General features: G+C 40.9%; 1 protein-coding gene across 13 annotated transcripts in view; it reads right to left on the minus strand.

The window, feature by feature from the left end:
* Window positions 1–6,010, minus strand: part of LOC124428455 (RNA-binding protein Musashi homolog 2) — a 94,190-nt gene that overhangs the window by 43,385 nt on the left and 44,795 nt on the right. The window lies entirely within an intron of this gene.

Below are 6,010 nucleotides of genomic sequence, written 5' to 3' on the forward strand. Positions count from 1 at the left end.
TATATAAATAACTTATTTGTACGTAATATAATGAATAAAGAGTAAACGATAAATCCCGTCAGATAGGATAATCAAAAGCTCTTTAAATGCGTAAGCGAACAAAGTTTCTCTCAACCAAACGATCTCACGAGTGACCGACTAAACGTTGTGCAATAAGGAAAGTTTGTATTCCGAGGTTCTGCCAACGATTTTAATTAACGATTGCTTTTAACCTTATGGACCACGCGAGCGCTTCGCTCTCGTACTCCTCTGCTAACTCGAAAACGCGTACTTTCCTTATCGTTCCAATATAGATTTTCACCACTTTGCAATTTTATCTTTTTTTCTTTTCCCCCTCCCCAGAAAAAAGAGAGCCGCTCTCGTCGATTCTTCTCGTCTACGGAGATGATATGCGTTTCGAATTATTTTGAACGGTATATACGCACAACGAGAACTCTACGAACGTTAAATAAAATATAAAGGGTAGCTCGAGGAGTTTCCTTCTGTAGCTTACACATGAAATAAATGAGACAGAGTGCTCGCAGCTGCTGCTGTCTCGCACCTGGCGAGGAAACCTTTCGATCCTTCCAGCTGTAATAAATACAGAAAGAAAGAGAGAGAGAGAGAGAGAGAGAGAGGGAGAGAGTTCAGATATCGGAAGGGGCCCTGTAATTCCAGGCGAGTCTTCGCCGAGCGGAAATTTTCCAAATTTTACGGCTTCGGCGAGTTCTACTCGGCCAAAGTGGATCGATTAGACAATTTTTTTTGTTTTGTTTTCTTCGCGAGAAATTTTGCGTAACGCAGAATTAACAAGGAAGAACTTACCACCAAATCGATTCGGAGCTCTTTCGCCGAGCCAACTTCAAGGCAGAGAAATCAATGAGGTCGCGTGCGTCGCTATTGTATGAAATATTTGCTTAAAGTCTCGCGTACGAGTACCCTAGTATTGTCTTGTTCTTTTGTTATCTTTGAGAATAGCGTAGAAGACCGTACGTCGAAGAAACGTACGACGATTGTTAATTAAAGAAACTTTATGAAATAAATCTCCTATCGTTATCGAATATGCCGGTGTGTGTATGTACATATATATATGTGTGTGTGTGTGTGTGTGTGTGTGTGTGTGTATTCTCTACGCATTGGATGAAAAAAGAAAAAGAAAATTTCTTGCAAAATCCTAGTAAAAGTATTTTCCCTTCTTCGACCTTATATCGGAATCGTCTTCGGTATCAGCAACACCGTTGCGCTTTTGACAAAGGAGAATTGAATGGGAATGTGCTGACTGTGACGAGCTCGAGCACTGAATATTCCGTTTCTTTCTTGATATCGCTCTACAGCGCGCAAAGGAAGAAATGTAAACGTTGAATGCACGTGAGAAATAAAGAGAGGCAGGAATATATATATCACCCGTATAGTGTAAGTAAGTAAAAAGGTGTAACGAAAAAGGTGCCTGAAGGGCCTTGGAGTACAGCGGCTGCTTCCACCGGGAATGGACAAAATAATGTTAAAGAACATCGCTGAAAATGAATAGGTATATATATAAATATATATATATATATGTGTGTGTGTGTGTACGTTATACATCTTTTTTGATGAAACGTTTGTGCTTTTTGTTTTCTCTTCGTTCGGGCCAATAATCGCAATCTCTTTTGCACGTCTTATGTACATAAAACGATAGCGTGCACACCGTGGAACCGGAGTAAAGCTTCCAACGACATTGGATTCGTTGGGCATTTTAATCAAGTCGATAAGATGCGCCGTTACGCACAAAAATTCTCCAGATATAAGGTTAGAATCGGTTAATTGCTAAAATTAATTACAGTCTGGTGGGAACGGAGATAGGCGTTTCGCGAATGACGGATTTAATTTGATGAACTTAGTTGGGCCGATCCTCCTCTCTGGAAATAATAACGATGAGTAATGACGATGATAACAACAATGATGATAGTAACAATAGAAATAAGAAGAAAGGCGAATTCGTGCTTCGACGGAGATGTAAGGAATAAGAGAGAAAGAGAAACGCTGGTAGCAAATAACGAGCGTTTCTCCGCTCAGTCGAGAGAACAAGAATCCGACAATAGTTATCTCGTTATTCGAGACTCGCTGGACCGTGTTCCCCAAAGTTACACGCGAAACGCCCAAGGTAAAACACGATCCTGTTGAACTATACGCGAATCGATGCGCCCTAGTAGCACAACGCCATTCTTCTTTTTCTTTTTCTTTCCTCCCCCGGCCCAACTAATCCAAATTCAATGTTGGTACTTTTACCTCGAGTCGATGCGACTACACGCGTAAAGAAATAATAATAATAATAAAAACGTCCGAAGAGGGAAAAGGACATTTTTTTCCCTGACCAAAAGGGCGCTCAGAGGAAAATAGCCCATTGGGTTATTTACGTCCGGGATAAAATCAATGGCGCGATTCTTTTGAAGGATCGCTCACAAACGCTGAATCAAATAATCACGTAACTTTCAATCAGGTGGTTATTACCAGAGTCGAATGAAGGAAATTCGACGAGTAGGACAGAGAAATTTACGGCGAACGAAGCTTTTTTACTTTAATATGCTATCCAAATGGGACAAGATTCGCAAGGAATACAATTCCGTTTTGTACGAATTCGACGTACAGATGCGCACGGTGATCGAAAGATCGGTGATATTAGTTCCTGTGAGTGAACTCAAAGAAAAAACCTTAACGAAAGGAAAATTTTCTATTGGCGAAGAAAAAATTACGTGCTCGAACGATAATGTAATACCTTGAAGAAACAATAAAAAGAGAACAATAACGATCGAATTAATTCGGGTCACGGAGGCAGATCCTACTTTCGAAGCAAAACTATCAATCGAATTACTCAATGTCACAGTCAATGAAATAGTCGGTGCTCGACGATTACCAATGATTTTTATATGGTTCAAGTAAACAGGCTAACAATAAAGTTGACTAATTTTTCTTTCGATTTCTTATCCGCTCGTTGCCGCCTTTCCTTCTCTCACTCAATCCAATATATATATATATATATATATATATATATATATATATATATATATATATATATATATATATATATATAATTGAACGAAAGAAAGATAAATTTTCATCGGACGAACGCGGATGGTAGAAAGAAGGAGAGACTCGTCGCTCGTAAATCGAGAAGAGCGAAGGAGCAAAGTAAGAGAGTGCCGCGGTACGAAAAGAGGTTGTGGATGTGGGGAGGAGAAGAAGAGCAGGCCGTCGCAAGAACGACGGAGAGGTGGAAAGAACGTATGCGGGTTGTGTAGGGGAATAGGAAGAAAGATACGGATGGTTATGGTCTGATGGGAGAAGCGAGAGAGAGAGAGAGAGAGGTGAGGAAAAGAGGGAAACAGTGGCAGACACACCACGTGCATCGACCGAGGTCTTTGTCACTGGAAACCACCGTACTCGATTTCTATCTTCCTCTCCGTTTTTCTATTCTTCGTAACGCGAAGCCAAACTTCTCTTATTTCGAAAAATCTTCCAATGAAGATATCGAATTCGAGATCGGGTGAGAAAAATACAGACGCTCGTAACAATAGTATCCTCCTATTACTAACCCCGACAAGACACTGTGTTATATATTCATTTTCTATTCCGCGTAATCGCGATCACGTGCGCCGCTGTACCTCTCTCAACGTTCGACAGCTATGCTTAATCCGTCGTACCAGTTCGTTCATATTAGCTTCGCAGCGTATTTGCCAAGAAAGTAAACGCAAAAGAAAATTCCCCTTTCCTTTTTCTTCTTCTTCTTTGTACCTCAAACGATTAAGAAAATATATATGACTCGTAAATCTATTCAAAATTGCTGAGATACAAGGGCGTAATATCGAGAAGAGAATTTTTCAAAGTAAAGGAGAGAAAGCTGAACGTTGCCTTTTCTCTTGCTTTCGAGAGCGTCCCTGTCCCCCCTCCCCCCTAAGTGGAACACTCCGAAAGAGAGCAATTTGCTTCTAGTTCGCGAACGAGTCACCGTCCAAACTACTAATTACGGCGGTCCCGCGCTTTCCGATAGAAAACAAATGGTCCGATAAACGTTTACTCGCAACGAAACTGCGCGAGCGCGAAAGAGTCTTGATGGAGGGAGAGAGAGAGAGAGAGAGATGCAAAGATAGACTACTCTCGCCGTCCGTATATTTCATCGGTAAAATGAAAAAAGCAAGGAGAGAGGACGTATAACGAAAAATTGGATCGTTCGGACGAAAACGTATCCCTGGATAATTATTATTATTATCATCATCATCATCATCATCATCGCCAAGGGAGTTAGAACGAAGTCGTAATTATTCCTTCCGCAATTAATTAACCTAAACGAGCGCGCGAGATTTGACGGACACACACGGTTTAGCCTTTTGCGGTGGGATGTCACTCTCGTGACGGCACTCGAGAGCCATGCGTTCCACTTTATCGGGGATTATCATGCACGAGGGGCTTATCAACGATATACGTGTACACTTTAATCGCTCTCCCTAACGATCATTCGCATCGGAAATTATTTATCGAACGTAACCAAGTTACCTTTACCCGAAAAACCGACCATTTCTCCTCCTCTTATGAGAATACTCTGCGATTCTCTCTCTCTCTGTCCACCTTTCGCTACGACCAAAATTTAACGTTGTCGTCGGTTATCATTGAAGATTGGCACCTTTGATAATCGTATACGTCCACAGATCGAGTCCAATGTCGCTTCTTCCACCGCTGCTCTTAACAATCTCCCCTTAATGGACTTTAATAGCCATCTTCGTCTTCGCATACTTCCGTGTACTCTCGAGAGTCTAGTGAAAATAATCTTTCAAGGCCGATGGCAGACAACGCCGCGCGTCAAGAGCTTCCAAGGATATGCACGGATTATATATCGCAAGATAGTTTCAAGTTTCCCGCCTTAAATTCGTTCCTCCATAAAGATTCGAGCTTTCTCTTTTTCACTTTCTCCATTTTTATTCTAAATTGTCGTAATAGCTTGGAACGAAAACTACCTTATATATTAACTCCGATTGGTTAGATTTTCCTCTCCTATGAGTTACGTTCCAGGCTTTTACGTCGTTTCGGAAAGCAATCATGGTCGACGTAAAACAAGACGCGCTACATATTACTTTTTATTCTTCGCAAAAAAAAAAAAAAAAAAAATGGAGAAAATAATCTGTTAGCGCACGTGGCGCTTCAAATCGTCGACGCGACGAAAGAGAGAATAAATGGCGCCAAGCGTAACCGATAGATGGACTTCATTCGCTGTCAAATCGTAACTGCACGAGAAGCAATCGAGCGATTTTATTGATGAAAGAAAAATATACCTGCCGCATGATAATAAATAAAAGAACGAGACAGAAAAGTTGAGAGAAGGAGAAAGATGGAAAATATCGAACGCACCATCTGTTTTTGCGTTGTCAGGACGACGAGTACTACTCGGACGGTTAGAGAAGGAAGGGACGAAGACTGATGCCGATGGCCGCGAAGAAGAGAAAGTAACGTAATCCACGACACCCTTCGCGTCTTTTCCGTGAATCTCTTCTCCCCCCCTTTCCGCGGCCGATCGCCGCTTGGTATAACGCGTTGTCACGACGACCGATGAGGAATGTAAAGAAAAACAAAAAAAAAAAAAAAAAAGAAAAAAAAGAAGAAAAGAAAAAAAAACCAACGAAACGAAGAAGAACCAACATAGAAGGAAACGTTCATTTATATAGAACCGTGCCGTATACATTCCGAGTTCGGAACATTGCACGACTGTTAATGCTTTATTATTTATATACAACCGTGCCGTGCCGTACCATTTAATCGTCCAAATATTTATATACATCGGAGAATGTCCAGAATGCATCTGAGATATAAACGTGTCAATCGGTTTGACAATTAAATGTTTTGGGGAAAAAAACTTCGCGTACTTTTACAATTATACCAGAAAGTAGAAACAATATTTATAGGCATCAAATGCAAGCGTGATGTATAAAAATCGTGTGACGTATAAAACTATGAAAAACAATTTTGTGGATTTCGTTGCACTTCCACGACGCAACGAACATCTTAT

The sequence above is a fragment of the Vespa crabro genome, chromosome 12 (assembly GCF_910589235.1).
Source record: "Vespa crabro chromosome 12, iyVesCrab1.2, whole genome shotgun sequence".
Taxonomy (NCBI): Eukaryota; Metazoa; Arthropoda; class Insecta; order Hymenoptera; family Vespidae; genus Vespa; species Vespa crabro.